Source organism: Natator depressus, chromosome 2 (assembly GCF_965152275.1).
Source record: "Natator depressus isolate rNatDep1 chromosome 2, rNatDep2.hap1, whole genome shotgun sequence".
NCBI classification, from domain to species: domain Eukaryota; kingdom Metazoa; phylum Chordata; order Testudines; family Cheloniidae; genus Natator; species Natator depressus.
Window position 1 is genome coordinate 28,831,711 of NC_134235.1, and position 25,314 is coordinate 28,857,024.

The window sequence follows — 25,314 nt, forward strand, 5'->3', positions numbered from 1 at the left end:
AAAGAGAGAGAGAGAGAGAGAGTAAAAGCAAACAGGGCCAGGGAGCTGAGCTCCAACCAAAAATTGCTTGGGGACTGAAAACTCAGGTCGAGCAGGTTGACCGAGAAAGATCTCTGGGTGTAGCTGAAGAACTGCAGCTAAGTATGGCTTATTGAATTATGATTTTTGAACTTTATGTTGAGGCCCTATTGAAGGATTGTTTGAATTATTTTGTGATTAAGGGCTCTGAGGTTTGTGTGAATTTTAATTGATATTAAATCAGCCCTAGAAAGGGGGTGCTGCGAGCTGTAACAGAGGCTGTCTGCAGTGTTTAAGGAGCTCACAAAAGGGGCTCATAGGTGCCTGTATTGTCATACCTAACCATAAGGGGCCGCTCAATAAGTGGCCACCCCACTACAGTCACTCTACCAGAATGTCGACTGTATATTGTCACTATCGTTTCTTTTTTTACTTCAAATTTTCTATTAACATATAGTAAAACATTATCAACAGTAATGTATACCTATAACACTAAGATACATGCATGCCATTCAGGAAATTTGGAAAGGCTTTACCAACTAGCTTTTTTGTTTTATTCAGTCAGATATCCTTCAGCCACCTGCTAACTGTCAGTAAACACATTTCCTTGCATTTCTCTGTGCAGTGTGCCTTTAGAAGTGTAACAGTAAATTTCTGAATAAATTAGTATAAAGGACAACCAATATCTGGGATTTATCTTTGAGAATTTCTACAAATGTAACTGCAGTGAAGAATGCATTGTGCAATCACAGATATTTGAATAATAATGTAAAATGAAAAGGAAGCTTAACAACCAAGCTAAAAACAAAGGTAGAAAAAGTTTATATCCATGGGGAAAGGTAGAGATGCTGATAATCTTTGTGCATATCTATAGGTATCATGTTAACTAAATATCTCACAAGATCAATTAATTCAAGGGTAAAATATGTAACTGATAACTGAAGAGAGAGTCATTTACATCCTTGTGCTTACCTACTTAGTAAAAGCAGTACATGCTTTTTGCAGAGCACATGATGCATATTTAAAAAGTTATTAGCAGTTAATATAGAGACATATGGTGAAAAGACAAATAGACAGATGGTATAGATATAGCAGTTTGTCATACAGCACATGCTTTATAGTGTTCATTAGTTTCATTTAAAGTACCTTTGACACAAATTTGGTTTATTCTGTTGATTGATTAGCAGTTTTTGTTATACTCTTGAATTGAATAAAGTCTTCAGATTATAAACTATGTTTTTCTTCATGTTAATAATAATTGGCTGTTTGAAGGTCTATATGTGAAGTATAAAACAAATATTTTAGAGGGGATCATTGTTAGCACAAATACCATTTTGATAATAAGGTTGCGATGGAAGCAACTGCAGAAATATATGTACACCTCTTTGGTGAATTTACATTTCTGTGCACAAGCAGGCATTTGGACAAACAAAGCAGGCAATTGTGCATAAATGCCAGTTTGTGCAATAAATAGATTTTTTCATGTGTCAGTGAAAGGTTCTGTAGGTGCAGTGGGTACAATTATATTTTAAAAGATGCATCTGTTGCTCTCCTTTAAAATTTTAACTGACTGGTTTTTCAGTGTCATGTTTGATATCCTCCCTGCATATCATCTCCTATTGCTCTTTTCATTAATTTATGTAAATTATTATACATTTGCAAAACTAATTGAAAGTACACTTTTGAAAAAATGGCAATTTGAATATTAACAGTTAGTTACATTTATGTTCTGGGATTGCTCTGAAAAAATTTAAATTGAAAATTTCCAATTCCATTACATTCATTTGATTCAACAACATAATCCTCCTGACTTGTTCTCACAGGGCATCTGAGTGGCTGAGTATAAATCTGCCTGATAAAAATGAAAGTTTTAGCTCACTTTAGAAGTTATCAAAAATACCAGCTGGAATCATATTTCTTAAAGTCAAAGTTAGAATGAGTCTGAAGCATTTCTGCAGGAGAAATAAAATGAGGTGCTCTGAAGAGAGAGAAAAACTGGTACATTACATATAAACTATAGAGAAACACATACTGCTGTGGATTATGAATTTCCTTTAACCCTTAAGAAAAAGACTTATTTTCAGACTAATGTTTCCTGGTGGGGTTGACAAATTTCTGAACCCGCTGATCTGTGCCAGACACTATAAAGAAAGAGGCAGAATTATGCTGGAAGTCTTATTTCAGCTGGTCCTGCCTTGTCCCTACTGGCAATTATCTCTGCTTTCTTGGCCTACTTTTCCAATGAGTCCCACCATCTCTCTCCAATATATCCAGGAGGCTGGTTGGCAGTGAGGAAATAGTGGAGGGGAGCAGGAGGCACTCTCCCTGCTGCATTTCTCAGGGCACTTTGAATGCTCACAAGCGAGGAGGATAGCAAGACACTTTTGGAGGGAGATGGAAGGAGTGCAAGGGTGGAGCTGGAAGCGAACGATGACTTTGTGTATGTGGAAAGAGGTGGGGTTCATTGAAATGAGCAATTTCTGAGGCTATATTGCTCATCCTTCATACCTCATGACAATATGGGATACTCATCCTCTCAGTGCTATGGATGAAGTTTTATAGAAATTGGAAAGATTTAGAGTTCAGACCAAATTAGAACACTGGATGTGAATTTCACACTCTCCAAACTTTGGGAAACAGATCCATTTTTTTGACAGCATCCCATATCTAATTTGAACAAAGAATATTCTGTTCTTGTACTTGTTTTAAAAAAAAGAAGCTGCAGTGTTGCAATGAGATACTGCTCTTGCATTGTGTGAGATATGTTGTCATAAATATAAAAGGGAAGGGTAAACACCTTTAAAATCCCTCCTGGCCAGAGGAAAAATCCTTTCACCTGTAAAGGGTTAAGAAGCTAGGATAACCTCGCTGGCACCTGACCAGAATGACCAATGAGAAGAGAGAAAAACAAAGGGTCTGTGTCTGTCTGTGTGATGCTTTTGCCGGGGATAGAACAGGAATGGAGTCTTAGAGTTTAGTAATTAATCTAGCTAGATATGCGTTAGATTATGATTTCTTCAAATGGCTGAGAAATTAAGCTGTGCTGAATAGAATGGATATTCCTGTCTGTGCGTCTTTTTGTAACTTAAGGTTTTGCCTAGAGGGATTCTCTATGTTTTGAATCTAATTACCCTGTAAGGTATTTACCTTCCTGATTTTACAGAGGGGATTCTTTTTATTGTTACTTCTTTTTTACTATTTCTTCTATTAAAATTCTTCTTGTAAGACCTGAATGTTTTTTTTCATTGTTCTTAAGATCCAAGTGTTTGGGTCTGTGGTCATGTCAAGGTTCCTTCCCCACTCTGAACTCTAGGGTACAGATGTGGGGACCTGCATGAAAACCTCCTAAGCTTACTTTTACCAGCTTAGGTTAAAACGTCCCCAAGGTACAAACTATTTTACCCTTTGCCCTTGGACTTCCACTGCCACCACCAAACATTTATCTGGGTTTATTTATTAGGAAAGCATTGTTTGGAAACGTATTTCCCCCCCAAATCCTCCCAACCCTTGCAGCCCACTTCCTGGGGAAGGTTTGGTAAAAATCCTCACCAATTTGCATAGGTGACCACAGACCCAAACCCTTGGATCTTAAGAACAATGAAAAAGCATTCAGTTCTTGAAAAGAAGAATTTTAATAGAAGAAACAGTAAAAAAGAATCACCTCTGTAAAATCAGGATGGTAAATACCTTACAGGGTAATTAGATTCAAAACATAGAGAATCCCTCTAGGCAAAACCTTAAGTTACAAAAAGACACACAGACAGGAATATCCATTCTATTCAGCACAGCTTATTTTCTCAGCCATCGAAAGAAATCATAATCTAACGCATATCTAGCTAGATTACTTACTAAGTTCTAAGACTCCATTCCTGTTCTGTCCCCGGCAAAAGCATCACACAGACAGACATAGACCCTTTGTTTTTCTCCCTCCTCCCAGCTTTTGAAAGTATCTTGTCTCCTCATTGTACATTTTGGTCAGGTGTCAGCGAGGTTATCTTAGCTTCTTAACCCTTTACAGGTGAAAGGATTTTTCCTCTGGCCAGGAGGGATTTTAAAGGTGTTTACCCTTCCCTTTATATTTATGACAGGTCACCTATCCAAACTGGTGAGGATTTTTACCAAACTGTCCCAAGGAAGTGGGGTGCAAGTTTTGGGAGGATTTTGGGGGGAAAGACATTTCCAAACAACACTTTCCTAATAAAATAAACCCAGATAAACGTTTGGTGGTGACAGTGGAAGTCCAAGGGCAAAGGGTAAAATAGTTTGTACCTTGGGGAAGTTTTAACCTCAGGTGGTAAAAGTAAGCTTAGGAGGTTTTCATGCAGGTCCCCACATCTGTACCCTAGAGTTCAGAGTGGGGAAGGAACCTTGACATATGGCATATCTTTTCATTCGAAATCTTGATCGGTAGCTCCATGCAGAGTACATTGGAAGTCACAAAAACATCAATTGCTGTGGTGAGGTTCAGTTCTGAAAGAAATGCTTGCAAACATCCAGCATGATGCAAGGAAATGAAATAATTTCACCATCTGTACCCTGGGGGATTCCATGAGTAGTTAGGGATCAATGAATACCTCCAAACTGTGCACCTCTTTGACACATGGTTTCAACAAATTCTCTTAAGAACAGATTAGAAACCATAACCACCACACTCTCAAGATCATTCCCCAGTGGATTTTCATCACCTGCCCTTTATCTGCATTGAGAGTTTGTCATCTTGGCCAAACCCAAGCCCTCGCTGTGGCCAGACACTGGGAAAGCACTACACCACACCTTTTGAGTGTGACAAAGATACTGGTGACACTGCAGCTCATATAACCATACTAGTTCTCTTATTATCTCAAAAAATGTTGACTGGAAAGATGACCGAACAAGAGCCTTGCTTAAGTCTGCATGATTGCTTCCTCAGGGAGAAATGTAAACCACCCTCTGGAATCTCAGAGAAGACAATTCAGGTAATTATATAGAAAAATCCTCTAGTGCAGAAAGGAACTGCAGGTAAGATAGTAAATCTTCATGACAAAAGGGCCTCACCACAACTACAGTAGTTCGTGAGTTGGCCAGTGCCAGACACTGGGTTCTTGAATAAAGGCTTAATGAATGCTCTTTTGGGAAAAGCTTGCTTGTTTTTATATGTTGTCTTTGTCTAATAGTGGTTGATGCCAGTTGATAAACTATTTTGTGTTTTTTTCTTCTAACTGTTTTCTTCTAGGACATTAACAGATCGATCCCTTAACTTTGACCTGGTGTTTGAGTAAATGACATAAGTGACAAGAAACTTGTTTTTTGTGTGAGCAATTCTGATTTCAGTTCAAGAATTCTTCCAGATTAATATATTTTGTAATATTCAAACCATTTTTTGAGTAGAGGCTCTACTTAGGTTTTGACAATCTCTTTCTGATTGTTCCTAGGAATTTAGGGTTAAAAGTGAGAGACATTAGAAAGTTGTTTTCCCCTTTGTTTAGTATCTAATTAGGTTTTTTTGGCCCAGATCCTCAAAGATATTTAGGAGCCTACCTCCCAATGGGAATTGGAGGATCTGAGCATTTGCTCTTTGTTGTTTATTTTTTTTATCCCATTCTGCTACTTATAGATAATTTTACATCTACTTTGTTTTATCAGTAGTTTTTATGGAACATTCCTAATGGAGAGCAAAATTTTGAACTAAAAGAAAAGTTCTTAAATGTAGTCTGTGCTAATTGTAGAATATTTACACTTGACTCCAGAACAGTGTAGCTGAAGGGGTGGGGGGGAATGCAGGCAGAATTTTGTTTTCTTTTTTAATTTATGAAATTATAAAAATGTGCTCCAGCACAGTAAAGTTCTTCATAAGTGTTTCAGCTTATATATTCATATTAACTTAGCAATTGTTCAGCCTTACACTCTGATGAGATTCTAAAAGAGCCATAACAATGTGTGCAAACAACCACACAACTAATGTCTGATTTTTATGTACTGGTGCTTTGTAGATGTTATAATATTTCTTCTTGAATGTGTTAATTTCTAAACCTTGTAACACTTCACACACCAAAATAGGGATTGAGTTATACTGCCTAAAAAAATGAAATAAACACTTTTTCTCTAGCAGTGGCACTGGTGACAGTGTAGGTTAACTTGTTTCATATTGGCACCAAAAGCATGAAAGAAAGTAATATTTAGCTACACTATGATAATACAATATTTCTCTTGAACAAACTAAAGGAAAAAATCCAACCATAAGCTTTCCCTCAAACCTGTATTTTCCTCTTCTGTACTGCAGTTCACATGATATATTACAGTACACCCTTTGTCACCATGTGCTGCAAGGGGGGTGGCAGTTTTAATCCTGTTTCTTTAGTTTACTCAGAATTAAGTCACAACTTCTGATACTGAGCAGTTTATGGTTTTTTTTAAAAAATATATACAGAAAACTTGAAATTATTTGGTGAGGAGTCCCTGGTAGATTGTAATTTATTTTGTGTCCCTCTAATAACAAGGCCATGTGATTCTGTACCTTGTTCCGCTAATGCAGAATGATCTCCCAGTCAATACATGTTAAGTAAACCAAGGGCCTCTTCCAGCAAACCATTATCCATGCAAATAGTTTTTACTCAAGCAAGTAGTCCTGTTAAAGTCAATGAGTCTATTTATGAGATTAAGGAGTATGCACCTGAAGAAAGATTTGAATGTCATTCTCCCCAGAAAGTATTTTCAAATCTGTGCTGACACAGGAACATGGGGATCACCATATCATTTCAGACTAGTGGTACATGTAGTCAAGTTGCTGACAATGACTTGTACCAAATGCTTCCCCTAACCTCAGGCAGTTAATGGTTGTCCTGTTCCCTGAGGAATGAGATTTTATATTCCTTAGTAAACAAAAATGAAACTGTGAATGTTTTCATTATCAATGTAAAAGACTAATCCCTTTTTGAATCCTTCTACGCTCTTAGTCTCTTTGATATCTTGTGGCACTGACTTCCAAAGGTTGGTTATGTTACGTTTATAAAATCCTTCCTTTTATCAGCTTTAAATATGCTATCTTTTTAATTTAATTGGCTGTCCCTTTTTCTTGTATCATGAGAGAGGATAAACATGAGCTCCAAAAGATATTCTCTGTACTTTTCATTTTTTTTAAATAAATCTGTGTCATGTCCCTATTATGTGTCTTCTCTGTAATCTAAATAGTCCTAATCTTTTCAATGAGCTCTCCACAGTGATTCCCAGATTTTATTCCTGCATGGCTACAGTTTCCTTAGAATCCACTGATGTGTATGAGTACTTCAAATTACTCCATCCAATGTGCATTTTTCAAGATTGTGTTTTAATGATCCCCAACCACCTGGGTGTGTTAAGTCATCCAGTGTTCCTCAGTCTTCTTTAGTCTTGACTAACTTAAACTAAGTGGTCTCATCTGCAAATTTTGTTCCTTGACTTTAGCAAAGCTTTTGACACGGTCTCCCACAGTATTGTTGCCAGCAAGTTAAAGAAATATGGGCTGGATGAATGGATTGTAAGGTGGATAGAAAGTTGGCTAGATTGTCAGGCTCAACGAGTAGTGATCAATGGCTCCATGTCTAGCTGGCAGCCGGTATCAAGTGGAGTGCCCCAAGTGTCGGTCCTCGGGCCGGTTTTGTTCAATATCTTCATAAATGATCTGGAGGATGGTGTGGATTGCACCCTCAGCAAGTTTGCAGATGACACCGAACTGGGAGGAGAGGTAGATACGCTGGAGGGTAGGGATAGGATACAGAGGGCCCTAGACAAATTGGAGGATTGGGCCAAAAAGAAATCTGATGAGGTTCAACAAGGACAAGTGCAGACTCCTGCACTTAGGATGAAAGAATCCAATGCACCGCTACAGTCTAGGGACCAAATGGCTCGGCAGCAGTTCTGCAGAGAAGGATCTAGGGGTGACAGTGGACGAGAAGCTGGATATGAGTGTGCCCTTGTTGCCAAGAAGGCCAATGGCATTTTGGGATGTATAAGTAGGGGCATAGCGAGCAGATCGAGGGACGTGATCGTTCCCCTCTATTCGACATTGGTGAGGCCTCATCTGGAGTACTGTGTCCAGTTTTGGGCCCCACACTAAAAGAAGGATGTGGAAAAATTGGAAAGAGTCCAGCGGAGGGCAACAAAAATGATTAGGGGACTGGAACACATGACTTATGAGGAGAGGCTGAGGGAACTGGGATTGTTTAGTCTGCGGAAGAGAAGAATGAGGGGGGATTTGATAGCTGCTTTCAACTACCTGAAAGGGGGTTCCAAAGAGGATGGATCTAGACTGTTCTCAGTGGTAGCTGATGACAGAACAAGGAGTAATGGTCTCAAGTTGCATTGGGGGAGGTTTAGTTTGGATATTAGGAAAAACGTTTTCACTAGGAGGGTGGTGAAACACTGGAATGCGTTACCTAGGGAGGTGGTGGAATCTCTTTCCTTAGATATTTTTAAGGTCAGGCTTGACAAAGCCCTGGCTGGGATGATTTAGTTGGGGATTGGTCCTGCTTTGAGCAGGGGGTTGGACTAGATGACCTCCTGAGATCCCTTCCAACCCTGATATTCTATGATTTTATGATTCTAAATGTGTCCACCCTTTTTTGATTTAATTACTCTACATAAGATTCCAGAAGGATCACACTGTCGGTGAGCCTACAGCAGTGGTCCCCAACACGGTGCCCGCGGGTGCCATGGTGCACGCCGGGGCATTTTTGTGCACCCACAGGACATCCCACCACCGAAATGCCACAGAGAAGCGTTGTCGTTTCTCGGCAGTGACGCTTCTTGCTGCTGCTGCTTCTTGGCAGAAAGGTTGGGGACCGCTGGCCGACAGTGTCTAAGTCAGTGTGAAGTGATGCAGTTACAAGCATCTTTTTGTTTAGAGTATCACCAGGTTCAATCATCACTGGCATTCTTGGTCTTTACTGTCCAGCTTTTAAGTTCTCAGACATATTTGGCTTTTTTCACAGTTTATAAATTTTATCAGTACTACAACACAGGCTTTCATCTAGTAAATATATTAAATACTCTGTAGAAAACAACACCTATCTCAGTTCAGAATCTTGGGGTTTCCCACTATTGCCCCATCCCCCTCCACATTTACTGCAATGCAGGGTAACACTACTTGCCAGCGACTTGATCAAAGGCTTTTTGTAAGTCAAAATAAATTATAACTGATTTTCCTTTTTCCTCTATTTGTTGACACTTTCAAAGAAGTCTAGTAGATTGGAGAAACATGAATAGATATTTTACAGCTCCATATATAAATATATCTTCAACCAGCCTCCCTGATACTGAAGTAAGACTTCATTCTCTGTATATCACAGGAAAAAGAGCCCTCTGCACCTGGCCAGCTCTGTTGCTTAGTATGTAGTGGTCAGGTGATTACCCCGCTCCCTTTGAAAAGGCTAGGGCTGCTGTGGGCATTTCCCTCATGTAGTTTTTGAGTATATCTACACTACAGTGTAAACCTGAGTTTGGGCCAGGGCTCAAGCCTATGCCGCTTGCATCTACACTGCAATTGCACAAACCCAGGGCTTGGACTCAGGGTCCCAGGACCCTGAAGGGATGAGGGTCCAAGCTTGAGTTAACCTGTGACCCAGTGTCTGAGACCAATTACTTTGCAGTGTAGACACAGTCCCACTTGACTCAAGTCCTAGGAGTCAGCTGGAAGTATCCCACAATTCCATAGGACAACTTCCTTAGTCCTCTCTATCCCAACAATCTGCAAACCACTCTATTAAAAACTGGAAGACACTCTCTCCCCATTTTTGCAAATGGCAGCAGCTCAGGTCAGTGGTAACCCATTTTCTTCTGATCATCAATCTACAATAATCATTAATGATCTGGATGATGGGATGGATTGCACCCTCAGCAAGTTTGTAGATGACACTAAGCTTGGAGGAGAGGTAGATTTGCTGGAGGATAGAGATAGGGTCCAGAGTGACCTAGACAAATTGGAGGAGTGGGCCAAAGAAATCTGAAGAGGTTCAACAAGGACAAGTGCAGAATCCTGCACTTACGATGGAAGAATCCCATGCATTGCTACAGGCTGGGGACCGACTGGCTAAGTGGCAGTTCTGCAGAAAAGGACCTGGGGATTACAATGGACAAGAAGTTGGATATGAGTCAACAGTGTGCCCTTGTTGCCAAGAAGGCTGATGGCATAATGGGCTGCATTAGTAGGAGCATTGTCAGCAGAATAAGAGAAGTGATTATTTCCCTCTGTTCGGCACTGGTGAGGCCACATCTGGAGTATTGCGTCCAGTTTTTGGCCCCCCACAACAGAAAGGATGTGGACAAATTGTCCAGCGGAGGGCAACAAAACTGATTAGGGGGCTGCGGCACATGACTTATGAAGAGAGACTGAGGGAACTGGGATTGTTTAGAAGAGAAGAGTGAGGGGGGATTTGTTAGCAGCCTTCAACTACCTGATGGGGGGTTCCAAAGAGAATGGAGCTCGGCTGTTCTCAGTGGTGACAAATGACAGAACAAGGAGCAATGGTCTCAAGTTGCAATTGGGGAGGTCTAAGTTGGATATTAGGGAAAACTATTTCACTAGGAGGGTGGTGAAGCACTGGAATGGGTTACCTAGGGAGGTGGTCGACTCTCCATCCTTAGAGGTTTTTAAGGCCCGGCTTGACAAAGCCCTGGCTGGGATGATTTAGTTGGGGTTGGTCCTGCTTTGAGCAGGGTGTTGGACTAGATGATCTCCTGAGGTCTCTTCCAACCGTATTTTTCTATGATTCTATGATACAAGCACACTATCAGAGAGTCTCCTGGGCTTGCAATGGAGAGTGAACCACTTAAGCCTTTTGCAAAGTGAGCTGCTTCCTGATAACTTGTAGGGTGGGCAGTAAAATTTTCCCACAGTGCACCATGGTCCTAGGGCTAGAGCAGCCACATCTGGGGGGGATAGGGCACACTAGGGACTCTGGGATATAATTACTTGGATTTGAGTCTGTGCATTGCGTGCCAGAATCCTAGGTTCAAGCATGGGTTAGAAAAGTCTTAACATAGGGATAAAATAAAATGCAGATGCTGAAACCCAGGATTCCCTAACATGGATCAGCTGACTTGAGTTCTAACCGTGGGCTTACATTGCAGTATAGACATATCTTGTGCATAAAGGGTCTATAATTATCCTTTAATTCTCAGTGAAGGTGTAAGAAGGCGGAAATCTCCTTGTTTACTCTTTGTGCAACTGTGCAGAGCTGAACACAATGGGGCTCCAAAGATTGAACTATTTTAACTTCAAAGAAAGTTTACATTTTCAATTTATAAAATTGAGAACTTGCCATTCTACATGTCAGTGATGATTAATGAAATTAAAGGATAAGTTAGTCAGATGTAATCAATTATTTTAAATATAAATATTCACTGTTTTAAATAATTACCACAATTTCCTGACGTTTTTTTCATTAATAAACTCGATTCAGCAGTTTTTCTTTTAGTGACTTAAAATGATAATGCATTTTAACATGTGGTGCTGAAAAAACATTGTTGCTTTAGACATATTTGTGTGTTGTGTTTTATAATATAATAGCAGGCATTTTTCGTTTTTCTTAAGATTACTACATTGCTGTTTTTGTGAAATGTAAACTCATCAAACTGTTGAAGCTAGTTTACCTCTCATATTGTTAAAGTGTCACAGTCAATTTGAAAGTCAAATTTATATGGGGAAAAAAACCTGTATGCCTGCTTTACAAATAACAGCAACAATTACTGTAACTCAAATGGAGTAGAGGAAAAGTATGTATTTTTCTCTCTTATTAGTTAATATACTTTGGACATTTGACCACACTTTATTGCTGGTCTGTTGCACTTCCTGTCTCATGGTAAATGATGTGCTGTTCTGGGGCGAAGTGCATGTGCAAATATTTTTCTAAGCCCTGCAAGAAGATATTATAGTAGGACCTCAAAGATACGAACACCAGAGTTATGGTCAACCGGACACCATGTGAAACTAAGTAACCAATCAGGCAGCAGCAGAGACTAAAAAAGAAAAAAGAAAAAACAAATACTGTACTGTACCTGTATTGCATCCTAAAGGTAGGCACAGCTGGGCTGCCTGTCCCCAGCCCCACTCCCACGCATGCACGGGGCAGACACTTACAGCAAAATGCTGGGGCTGCCAACCCAAGGCAGCCGGAGCCAGCAAAGGGGGAGCAGCACTGTGGTGTGCTACTTTCACCCTTCTCCCCCTCCCCCGCAGGGAAGGGGACCTGCTGTTTTTTATTTCCCTCCTTTGTGGGGGGGAGGCATGCTATTTTCACACACAACCTCACTGGGAGGGGGATAAGCTTGCTAACACATGCTGGCACTGAGTAAGCAGCTCAGCTGCTGCTGAAACCTGGCATGGGGTGTCAGCTGCTGGATCTGGAGCCTGAAAAGTCCTTTGTTCAGAGTTACGAACATTTCAGGGTTCCAGACAACCTCTATTTCTGAAGTGTCCGTACCTTTGAGGTTCTACTGTTCTACTAGTTACAGCCTCTAAAATGCTGAAAGTGAAGAAATGGTCAGAAGGCAGGCATGTACACATGGACCCTTAGAAATAGAGCAGGGAAGCAAAAACCATGAAGTGAGCTGTAGCTCACGAAAGCTCATGCTCAAATAAATTGGTTAGTCTCTAAGGTGCCACAAGTACTCCTTTTCTTTTTGCGAAAAAAAAATCTGTACATGCTACTGAAATGGTGAAAATTTAAACACATATTATGGCTTTAGTGTAGATGAAACCATCTCAAACTTGTTAGGATTTGAGCAAGCAGAGACAGGAAGAATATCTGAAAGCTTTTATTTATATATAATAATATCCTAGTAGTCTCCTGACACTTGGAAGGATCATCTTTATTTAAATGCAGATGTTACCCAGTCAAAGTTTGTTTCCTATTTAATTTGCTTACCAAGTAGTCTTTTCTGCATGGCCATCTTTGATAACTTTTGGCAATAAGACAGGTTTTTATTGAGTGGAGATGAGCCTGAACAAATTTAAATGTTTTTTTTTAAAGAATATGTCTGATCCATGATAGAGCATGACAAAAACAAACAAAACCAAAAAAACCCTCAAAAGCTGAAAAGTGTGACATTTGAATAACGTATTTATTTCCAAGTGAGTTGTGATGGAATGTAGAAAACTCTGGCAAAAATAGTTAGTTCCCAGTCCTACAAATACTTATGCATGTGATTAATGTTAGGCACATGAATAGTTACACTTACTTCATGGGAACAGTTCACAGGGTGTACAGATAAGCACTTGAATGTTGTCAGGGCCTCATTCACTCATCCATCATGTACACAGTACACATCATCAGTGCAATCGATGGCATTGTTATGGACAAAATTTGCTTGCTTAGCACAAACAATGAGCTAATTTTATATAAAGACTGAAATATTTTCCAGTTGAAACATTCCTTCCTCATATTTACATTTTAGGAGATGAAACAAATAAACATATTAGTATCTGGTTGATTACTCTTCCTCCCCCCACACCTACAAGCCCTTTTTCTGACTGTTTGTCTCTTAGCCTCTGACAAACATTTCTGAGTGATCTATCTCTTCTATAAATCTGACTGCTGGCAGGCAAGCAAATACAAATTGAACAGCTGTGCAACAGAGACAATAGAATTTGCACAGAGCTGATCCACTATTATCTGCAGAATGACAAAGGGTTGGTAAAAAAATAATTATTTGGGCCTGGGAAACCTAAAGGACAGCTGCCTTTTTTGTTTTTGACAATATCACTTACACAAATCTGAATGTGACAGAAACTAAATTTCAGTTTGAAACTGTGGAATATTTTTTTTAAAGGGCCAAAAAATAGAATCTAATTTTCTGAAGAATTCACAAAAAATACTTTATTTTTTTCTGTGTGTCATTGATCTGTTTCAGTAAGCTCAAATACCATGTTCCAGACTTTTATATATTGGGTATATCATTAGATACCGTTATTCAGTCTGGGAGGCAAAATTAAATCCTAAACTGGATTTTGGTTGGTCTGAATGCACAACTTGGTTTATGATTCTGGATCCTGCCCTTTATAAATAGTTTTGTTTACCTCTAATACACTTTAAAGGAGAGCATGATTGTATTAGTTCACCTGACTGTTAGGTGATAACATTCATATATCTCTGTACCCCTCACTTTATGGCTGCTGGGGATAATGTTTTTATTTATACATATACATATCATTTATTGAGATATGAAGATCCTCTCGATTTCTTACTGATGTAACTATACCCCTGAAAGTTTTTTCAGAAATGTCAAATTATTGAATAGTAAATCAAAGTTCAAATGTTGGTCCTCTAATATGAGTACTGTAACAATAGGTAGCAACTAATGAGTATCTTTTTTCAGTACAAAATTTTCTTTAATTAAATATATTTCCCTACTTGCTTATTGTTTGGGAATTTTTGACAGTTTTTCTTGATGCCACATACCACTTCTGTCTTTACTCAGAGAAACTTAACATTCTGATTCCATAGATATGAAGTTACTTCATCTCTGAACTCAGATATGAAAGTAATTTTTTCAGACTGTAGAAGGGTCTTTAATTCTTTTGTTCTGTTTTCGGTTCAGTGGGTCACTAATATGTGGTCATGTTAGCAGATTTTGTATCCACTGTGAAATATCATGACAGGTTGTGGTGTATAGGAATTGCCCAAGTGGATTATTATCATCATTATTTATATTGTGATAGTTCCCAAGATCTCAATCAAGATAGGGGCCCTTGTATTCAAACATACAAGAAGGCATTATTAATGCCCCAAAGTGCTTACAATCTGGTTTTAGATTAGACTAGGTTCCATCTAGTTCACAATACTATCTCCAACAGTGACCAATGCCAAATGATTCAAAGTGTAGCCTTTTATTTGATTTAAAGTACATTTTAGTGATGTTGTCTTACACCATTGTGGATTCGGCTATAGATGCTATAGTTTCAAGCTCGACAGAGTGAAATTGCCTCTGGTGCTTTTCTCAAATTCGGAGGCTCTAGGAACAAAGGATAATGACTACAGACACAATCACAAATACAAACTCTTATCTGTACTAAAAGTTTTATTAAAGCAATAAGTAAAGTTACAATTACCCATGCATATAGAAATCCTATACAAACCCGTGCAATAATTATAACTGTATTCATGCACACATTCTCAACAATATTCTAGCGTCCAATGACCCTCTCAATAGACAATCATCACTAGAGGGATGAGTCCTGATGGGGTTTCCTGTGGTGTTGTCCCTTGGGTCTTCCCACTATTACCCAGCCATGGAGCCCTCTTTTATATTGTTATTCTGACTACAGCTAACACCATATGCATAAAGGTGTCAGCCTTCTTTTCCTTATCTGTATTTTCATACCGTATGAATATTGGAGCATCCTGTTTTTAATAGGTTATCCGTAGCTCCTCTTATTCTTATTAACATTTACATATGACATGTATTGTGCAGTTAAGACAGATATTCAAAGATGTCACAATCGAGTGTGTCATGGTCTTGGACAACGAATTGCTGTCTATTGAAATCCATTTTTCTATAACATCAACTATTGGCACATCTTATGCAGTAACCTTATGACTTTGCTGGCAGAGGGTTATTCCTAGGTCACCCACTCAGGTCAAGCATTCTTAAGCCTATGGCCTACTATGGCTAAACTAAAATCTTACAGGTATCAGCTTGTAGGCTTTGCATTTCAGCCATGCTTTACCTATATACCTACTACACACTCATCAATCCTAAATACTTATCCTATTCTTTTATATTCCTACAACCTAGATCTATTTAGCGTACATTGATTGTATATGAAATATATAAACTGACCATAACATCACACAATACAATGATAAAATGAACTAATTGGCTACAAAAGGAAGGTGCAGGAACCCCAAAACCCCTCCTCTTCCATATCCTTCTATGGAACATAATAGAAAATTATACTCTTTCTATAGGTTTCAGAGTAACCAGGTTTTTAAGTATCCTATAGAATAATTAGAAAATGTTACCACTAAATTTTATATTATTTAAGAAGTTTAAAAGAACCTATAGGAAGGTTGGTTTTTTTTATTAAATGCTATAGGTTTTTAGAATAGTTTCTATAGCACACTGTGACATTTTTATAGAAATATATTTCAAAATCCCTGTCAAATTCTATAGCTTTGTTTTCCCCCCATAAATGCCATGATGGACAATAATAGAATAACTGGTTCATAGATGAATTTTCTTTATATCCTTGAACTCTGAGGATTTATAGATGTTATTTTATTATTCTTTCTATGTGACCATTTACCTATAGATGTCTTAACATTTTCTAAATCCTACTGAGAACTTTGCCTTGAACAATTTTGTGTCAAAGAGTTCCCAAGTTTGTAGTGCATTTAAAAATATAATTAGATTATAAATGTATCTCTCAATTTAATTGGAAGTCCCATTGTTCTTATACTATGAGATTGGTTACTAATTTAATCTCTTTATAGAAAATACTGAATGGTATTCCTCTGGTATTCGTTTTATTAGTCTCTGCTCTCACTAAGCAGTCCTGACTTTTTCCTCATATGAAGACTTTTCCATGTCTCTCCCATGCCAGTAACCGTTCAGTGGCACTGTGTAGTAACATCTTAATTTCATTACTTCATTGCTACTTCAGTTAATCAGATGTCACATTATGATAGACTTGACATGAAATCTTCTTCTCGGTTGGTGGTTTCAGACCTTAAGACCTAGTGTACCACATCTAAAATTGAGGAGTGCTTTGTGTACTGTTTTGCATGATTTTAATCACAGTACTTATAATGGAGTCGTATTACGATACGGAAAACCAACTTGGTTATTCCCTACTGCAGCCAAGAACTACTGTTCTTGGACATACATTAAATTATGTCACTACTGTAATGGATGGAGATAGTGTTTCTTGCTATGTGAATCAAACATAGCAGATAGAAGCAGGGCTGTTACAGAACATATCTATCTACACATATACCTATAGAGACCCAGGTAATTTCAAACTGTTCAAAACATCTCTAAATATGAGTGCAGATTCTAAAGACAACAGAATTTTAAAAAGACATTTGGTCCAACAAATCAGATTGTAGTAGCTAACGATAGAACTACATCTCAAGTCTGCGTGAATCAAGTATGCTTTAAAGGCAGGATATCATTCTCCTCAATAGAAAATATGCTATATCATTTACTAGAGAGATGTTATGCTTCATCTTAGTCAAAACATCATTTAAAGAACCAAGTGAATCTTTTAAAAAGAACAAAAATAAGACTGGTTTCAGAGTAACAGCCGTGTTAGTTTGTATAGTCTGTATGCATCCGATGAAACGAGCTGTAGCTCACGAAAGCTTATGCTTAAATAAATTGGTTAGTCTCTAAGGTGCCACAAGTACTCCTTTTCTTTTTTTGAAAAATAAGACTGTGTATCTTAGGTATTTATGTGGCTCCCATTGCCATATGCCACCCAATCTTTAGTATGTTTATCTTCGCAAAAGATGTAGACAATCACACCACTACCCTGCTCATGTACACTAAAAAACAGAAACCATGGACACAAAGTTGTTCTCGCAAATAAGTTCTGCATAACATTTTTTTACTAAAATATGCCCCTTTTCTACAGTGTATCTAATTTAGGAAATAATGTACAGTAGAACCTCAGAGTAATGAACATCACAGTTACAAAATGACCAGTCAACCACACGCCTCATTTGGAACCAAAAGTATGTAATCAGGCAGCAGCAGAGACGACAAAAAAAAAAAAAAAAAGAGGCAAATACAGTACTGTGTTAAACGTAAACTACGACAAAAAAAGGAAAGCAGCATTTGTCTTCTGCATAGTAAACTTTCAAAGCTGTATTAAGTCAATGTTGAGTTGTAAACTTTTGAAAGAACAACCATAACATTTTATTCAAAGTTACGAATATTTCAGAGTTACAAACAACCTCCATTCCCGAGGTGTTTGTAATTCTGTGGTTCTACTGTATGGTATAAAAATAGATTGTATTTACTACAAAGGTGTGTAGTGTTTATTACATGGACTGGCTTCATTTTAAATTGATTTTATGCTACTATAAAAAAATTCATTTCAAATAAAAACTGATTGCTACATAACTCTGAGCAGCAGTGACAACTATCCATTATAAAATGAGCACTAAATATTGAAGACAGATAAACAATGTACTGATGATGATTTTTCATTTTTTTTAAAAAAAAGAGATTCCAGTTACTAGTAGTTCTAATTTATGAAGGGAAGGATTTTGAACTCTGATTTTCACCTCCTCATTTACCCAGGCTTATTGTATATCACTCAGTAGAAGATACCTTTGTGATCTAAATTTGCAGTAATTTTAGTATAAACCTCACACACTATAGTAATGCTGAATGGTTAAAAGAGTCACAAAAATGATCAACTTAATCCTAAAGATGCTAAATTGCTCTTCAATACCCCTGCCAGATGCTCTGTGCACTGTGGTGGTATTGACTGTTCTGAAAGGAGCTGATTGCTCGCCTTCCTGGGCAGTAACAAACTGTACCAGAAGCAGTCATAGTGGAAAGGTAGGGGTGTGTGTGTGTGTGTGTGTGTGTGTGTGTGTGTGTGTGTGTGTGTGTGTGTGTGTGTGTTTTTGTTGAAGCAAGCTAGCTGGAACAGAGAAAAAAGTTAACATTATAAAATTGTTTTATATCTGTAATAAACATAGTTTCCTTAGGGATGATATTTTCCCAGAATATCTGTGATTAGATCTGCACCACATTATCCTACAGCTGTCAGTTAGGTTGTTCTTGTCAGAATTTTAACTGGTGTCTGTGGGTATCAAATGTGCAATTGCTGTAGATTGTCTAACGTACTCTCCATAATATTACTCAGCAATATGTTTCTGTGAAGGTCAGGGATGATTGCATCGTTCCAGTTAGAGATAATTATCAGCGACTCATTTTAACTTGGTGGGAAGAAGGCAGGGTAATAACTGAAAAAGAAAACAGCCTCCATCAGTATGAGATTTTTTGATTATTTTTAAACTTTATTTTCAAAAGTGTTAGCTTTATTATTTAAAGGGAGATGGAGCTGAGTCCCTCAAATTACTAAGCATTCTTTGACAGGATTACTGGCCTAGTGGATAGAGGGGAAGCAGTAGATGTGACATATCTTGATTTTTAGTCACACTTTCAACACAGTCCCACATGACTTTCTGTGACAGGGTGTACCAGACCCTCTGAGGCCCCTGCTGGAGACCTCATAGCCCTGCCACACCCCGCCCCAGAAAAGGGCAGTTGAGAGAGTCTCCAAGCTGCCTAGAGTGACTGTGTGGGACACAGCCAATCAGAAAGGGGCTGCAGGGAACAGCCAATCAGGGTCCAGCAGGCTAGCATAAGAAGAGCTTCCGGGCCAAAGTGAGATCAGTTTCTTGCTGGAACTGGAGGAGCATGTAGGGTGTATGGCTGGCTGAGGGAGCTACAAGACCTCAGACAGAGAAGTCCTGGCAGAAGCTGTGGGGAGTGAGAAGGAGCTCTGGGCTGGTTGCTGGGACTCATGTGAGGGCCTTCTCCTAATGAAGGGTAAAGAAGGTGCAGGGCCACAGAGAAGTGGCCCAGGGAATTACAGCAACAGTGCAGATTAGATAAAGGGACATGGCAGATGGCTGCTATCTACAGGGTCCCTGAGCTGGGGTGTGGGTCCCCTTTACTCCTCCAGTAGCCACTGGGTGAAGTGGTCTGAATGTTGAGGCACCCTAGAAGTGGAACTGAATTCTTTAGTGGCCCAGCAGGAGAGCTGGGACCTGAAACATCCAGAGAGGATGAGGACATTGCCTCCATGGGGTAACTGTGCAGTAGGGATGATACCAGGGCTGAGACCATTGATAGACTATGGGACTAATTAAGGACCTCAGCCCAAGATGGGCTACAGGGAGAGAAAGTGCTGGCCTGCATGCACTTGACCAGGGGGTGCTCGCAAGAGGTGACTGCACCCCACTACACTTTCTCATAAGAAAACTAGGGAAATGTGATTCCATCAAGATCACTAAGGTGGGTGCACAACTGCTTGAAACTCCTTACTCAAAGAGTAGTTATCAGTGGCTCACTGTCAGACTGGGAGAGTACATTTAGTGAGGTCCTGCAGGGGTTAGTCCTGGGTCTGGTATTATTCAATACCTTTATTAATTACTTGGATAATCAAGTGGAGAGTGTGCTTATAAAATTTGTAGATGACAGGAAGCTAGGATGAGTTGCTAGCACTTTGGAGGACAGGGCAGCATTAGAATTAAAATTGGAGAATTGTTCTGCAGTCAACATAATGAAATTCAGTAAAGATAAGTGCAAAGTATTTTGTTTAGGAAGGGTCGGGGGCAGGCAGGGAAGTTCTCAGCAATAGTGGATGCTCTGTGGCCAGGAATGCTTGAACAGAGGAGGGTGGGTGAGTTCATTGGAGCCAATTGGTTCATTCTTCACCTCCTGAATTGGTAATAGGTGGCATGGGGAGGTGGATCTCTGCTCCACTCTCCTCTGCTCCTGGAATGATCCTCATGCTTGGGGCAGAGGAAAGGGACATGGCAGTGGTGCCAGAAGGCATGGCCCTCTTCCACCCAGGATTCCAGGGGGTGGCCATTTCCCTGTCAGCCCAATAAATAGTGAGACTGCACTCGCTTTATTGGTTAATTGCCTGCCTCCTGCTGGTGATTGCTGAGAATCCCAAGAGACTTCATATTGATTCTTAAGTATGTCAGCTGCCCTTGATATCATAGATCACAAAGTTTCGCATACACAGTTCTTGCCCCTGAATGCTTAGGACAGAGTCATTCTTGAGCACTTAATTTCTTGCTGGAAGGACATAGAGAGGGGTGTTGCCTTGATGATTCTCTTATATGAGGTACCACAAGGTTCAGCCTTGCAAGCTGTCATTGTCCTACTCAAAGTGTATATATACTACACTGAAGGAGATAAGGAAATCTGGGCTCAGATGTCCCTTGGCTCTGTCTCCATGTAAGAATCTAAATAAATAAATGCAATTAAAGAAAGGAGAATAATAATTTTAAAAATCTGCAGTAGAAAAGAGGAGTTGCACGTTTCCTGGCCAAAAAATAAGCAGTGAAGTGTATACCCAAACTCTGTGTTAGAGCTTCTACTTACTGATTATTTGTAATTTAAGATTATTTAGAGGCATGATGACAAATTGAAGTTGCAGAACATACCATGTGGTGAAAAATCTTATTAATGCAAAACCAAGAAAATTGCAATCCCATCAGCAAGCTAAACATAATGATGCTATTGGCAGTGAAATTGAACTCTTCATGCATAAGAAGACAATTTTATTTAAAATCAACCTACCAAAATCATTATCTTCAAGAATTTAAACATGGATGTGACTAGTGCCCTTGAATTTCCTACTGTTATGCACTACAAATTTCTAAAGTCAAGAAGCCACAATAAATTGCAGAGAAACTTTTGAAAGTGGCCTGTATTAAAATAGTTTAACTAAAGTGTGATGTGCACACTAATAGCTTAAAACCTGAAAATTATTTTTTTTTGTAATGAGACTGCTAAATGGATAATTGATTAAATGGCTGGGAACTGTGAGGACACAGGGAGATTCCTATTTCACACCTCAAAACCTCCATATTTTGTATTCACTTAAAAGCAACAACCACGAAAGAGTCATTGATGCTTTTTTTAAAAAAAAAAAACATTGGCAATGATAAACTTAAACAAGACTGGAGAGAGACAGCTGTAAAATAACTACATCTGCTATTTCTGGCTTGGTTACAAATTTGCTATACATGAGTGTAATGTCAAATGATAACATTTTTCAGTAACACCTTGGGAAGGTGAAACAGATATATCACAGCATCAAAAATGAAGTAATTCTGATGGCTGCACTATCATTTTGAGGTATATTTCAGTGGAAATTCTTAAAGGAAAGATGATAGAAAGGCTTAATGCCTCCATAAAAACATGAGTGTCAACATAAAAGTAGGCCTAAATATTGATATACTTAAATGCAGGATTTGTTACAGTACCTCAAGTTAAGGAATAATTTTTCCTCGTACTTCTGGCAGAAGTTTATCTGGGATTTCCGCTAGAGGTGTTTGCTAATGTGGATGGTATTGTAAAATAAAACAGCTTATTACTTTTCTGGAAAATGTGCTGGATTATCATAGAATCATAGAAGATCAGAGTTGGAAGGGACCTCTGGAGGTCATCTAGTCCAACCCCCTGCCCAGAGCAGGACCAATCCCCAACTAAATCATCCCAGCCAGGGCTTTGTCAAGCCTGACCTTAAAAACTTCTAAGGAAGGGGATTCCACCACCTCCCTAGGTAACGCATTCCAGTGTTTCACCACCCTCCTAGTGAAAAAGTTTTTCCTAATATCCAACCTAAACCTCCCCCACTGCAACTTGAGACCATTACTCCTTGTCCTGTCATCTGCAATCAGTGAGAATAGTCTAGATCCATCCTCTTTGGATCCACCTTTCAGGTAGTTAAAAGCAGCTATCAAATCCCCCCTCATTCTTCTCTTCTGCAGACTAAACAATCCCAGTTCCCTCAGCCTCTCCTCATAAGTCATGTGTTCCAGACCCCTAATCATTTTTGTTGCCCTTCGCTGGACTCTCTCCAATTTTTCCACATCCTTCTTATAGTGTGGGGCCGAAAACTAGACACAGTACTCCAGATGAGGCCTCACCAATGTCGAATAGAGGGGAACGATCACGTCCCTCGATCTGCTGGCAATGCCCCTACTTATACATCGCACAATGCCATTGGCCTTCTTGGCAACAAGGGCACACTCTTGACTCATATCCAGCTTCTCGTCCACTGTCACCCCTAGATCCTTCTCTGCAGAACTGCTGCCTAGCCATTCGGTCCCTAGTCTGTAGCGGTGCATTGGATTCTTCCGTCCTAAGTGCAGGACTCTGCACTTGTCCTTGTTGAACCTCATCAGATTTCTTTTGGCCCAATCCTCCAATTTGTCTAGGTCCTTCTGTATCCTATCCCCACCCTCCAGCATATCTACCACTCCTCCCAGTTTAGTGTTATCCGCAGACTTGCTGAGAGTGCAATCCACACCATCCTCCAGATCATTAATGAAGATATTGAACAAAACCGGCCCCAGGACCGACCCTTGGGGCACTCCGCTAGATACCGGCTGCCAACTAGACATGGAGCCATTGATCACTACCCGTTGAGCCTGACAATCTAGCCAACTTTCTACCCACCTTGTAGTGCATCCATACATCCATCCCATACTTCTTTAACTTGCTGACAAGAGTACTGTGGGAGACCGTGTCAAAAGCTTTGCTCAAGTCAAGGAATAGTACATCCACTGCTTTCCCTTCATCCACAGAACCAGTTATCACTATTAGTAGGCAGCATAAGCTAGCAGAGTACTTGACTGAGATTTAGGAGAGATGGGTTCTATTCCCCACTCTGCCACTGGTGAAGTTAGGTACGTCAGTTTACCTCCTTGTGCAACAATTTCCGCATTTGTAAAATGGAAATGATGCTTCTCTCCTTTGTAAAGTGCTTTGAGATCTATTGCTGAAGAGTGCAGTGTAAGAATTAGGTACAGTATTAATAATTATTGTTACACTGCAGAAAACTGGAAGAAAAAACATTTGCATTATCAGCAGTAAGAAAAGACAGCTACTATACATTAAATTATGATATAATCATTATCTAATGAGGTGGTGTCATTCATATTCAGTGAGAGGCGTAAAATAGAAGTTACCTAATATGTCATATTTTATTTTTCCAATTAATTTCAGTGGAAGGGGAAAAAATCTGTGTGCGTTTATAAGTCAGGGATCGGCAACCTTTGGCATGTATCTGAGTGCCTCTCAAATGAAAGTATCCTTCAAACACAACTGGGAAATAAGGAAGTATAATTATCACCATTTAACATTATAGACAAATGAGGCAGAGTTTCAATGATCACACGTGAAGATTGTGTCCGAGTTAGAAATGAAAATAATTTCTTTCTTTACTTTTAAAATATAAAAAAAAATTAAAAGACCTATTTGAAAGGTAATGAGGAGGATGAGACAGTCCTAGCATTAAATCCCTAGATTTGCTTGTCCTCTTTGTCTTTCATAGGAAGTTTGTGAAGCTGAGAGACAGAAATAACTTGAAGACCTGATCCTGCAATTACTTATGTACACAAGTTTCTTTACTCATGTGAGTATCACACTGAGTTCATTGGGACTAACCATGTGCATAAAGATAAGCTCATGGGTAAGTATTTGCAGGGTCAGGACCAAAGTGAGCGGGATAAAAAATCAACAAACAATGTGGGAGCGAGTGGCAGTGGGTATTGTGGGGTGGGACAGGAGCGGGATTTAAAAAAATAATCCTCCCGCGCTGCAAACAACATGAATGCCCTGGACAGCAGCCGCTGCTCTCCGGCTGCCTAGCTTTGAAGGCAGCTCCACCGCTAGCAGCAGCGCAGAAATAAGGGTGGCAATATCATGTCTGCTGCAGGGCTCTATCCCCTAGTGTTTTTTTCATCATTCTCCCCCATTTTTCCATCCCACCCAGCACTGTTCCCTGGGTGGCTGCCCTGCTCAACCCATCCAAAATTGGTTGCCAGAATGTTTCAAAGGGTCATGTGGCACCAATTTTGGGTCCCGACCCATGGGTTGAGAAACCATGATCTAGTGAGTAAAGCAACAGACTGAACTCAGAAATTTTGGGTTATTTTCCTGGCTTTGCCATTGATTTATAGTGTGGCTTGGGCAGGGGCATCTTGCCATTATACTTCAGCTTCCCCTTCTGTAAAATGAGGACAATCATCCTTTTCTTCATGTGTATTGTGAAGCTGAAGCAATTAATATTTGTAAAACAGTTAGAAATCTTTGGATGTAAGATTCTGCAGATGGAAAGTATATTCTTTCTAATAGTAATATGTTTTTACCTAAGCTATAAGGCATTTTTGACATATAAATGACCGTATCTTAAATTAGCAAAAGATAACATACGTAGTAATAATATTAGTGTGTGTATGTGTGTGTGTGTGTGTGTGTGTGTGTGTGTGTGTGTGTGTGTGTGTGTGTATATATATAAAAATATATATATATAGTACTCTAGAGATTAAATTTTCCTGTGCATTAAAATCCAGTTCTGTAGCTGGTTGCATTTCTTTAAATATGTGTAATATATATTAAATTAGCATTTACCCTTCTAGGGTCCAGGTCTATATGATTATATTATTATTACTGATTTTATTCTGTTCTGTATTAGTCAATGATCCTAAGCAATTCCCAAAGACCTCCCAAATAAGCAATTCCATTGAACTCAATGGAACAAATCACATGATTATAATTAAGCATGAAACACGTCTT

The 25,314-nt window shown here is 39.2% G+C and overlaps 1 protein-coding gene across 1 annotated transcript in view; it reads left to right on the forward strand.

The window, feature by feature from the left end:
* Positions 1 to 25,314, forward strand: part of CSMD3 (CUB and Sushi multiple domains 3) — a 1,169,988-nt gene that overhangs the window by 465,938 nt on the left and 678,736 nt on the right. The gene's annotated exons all lie outside the window — the stretch shown is intronic.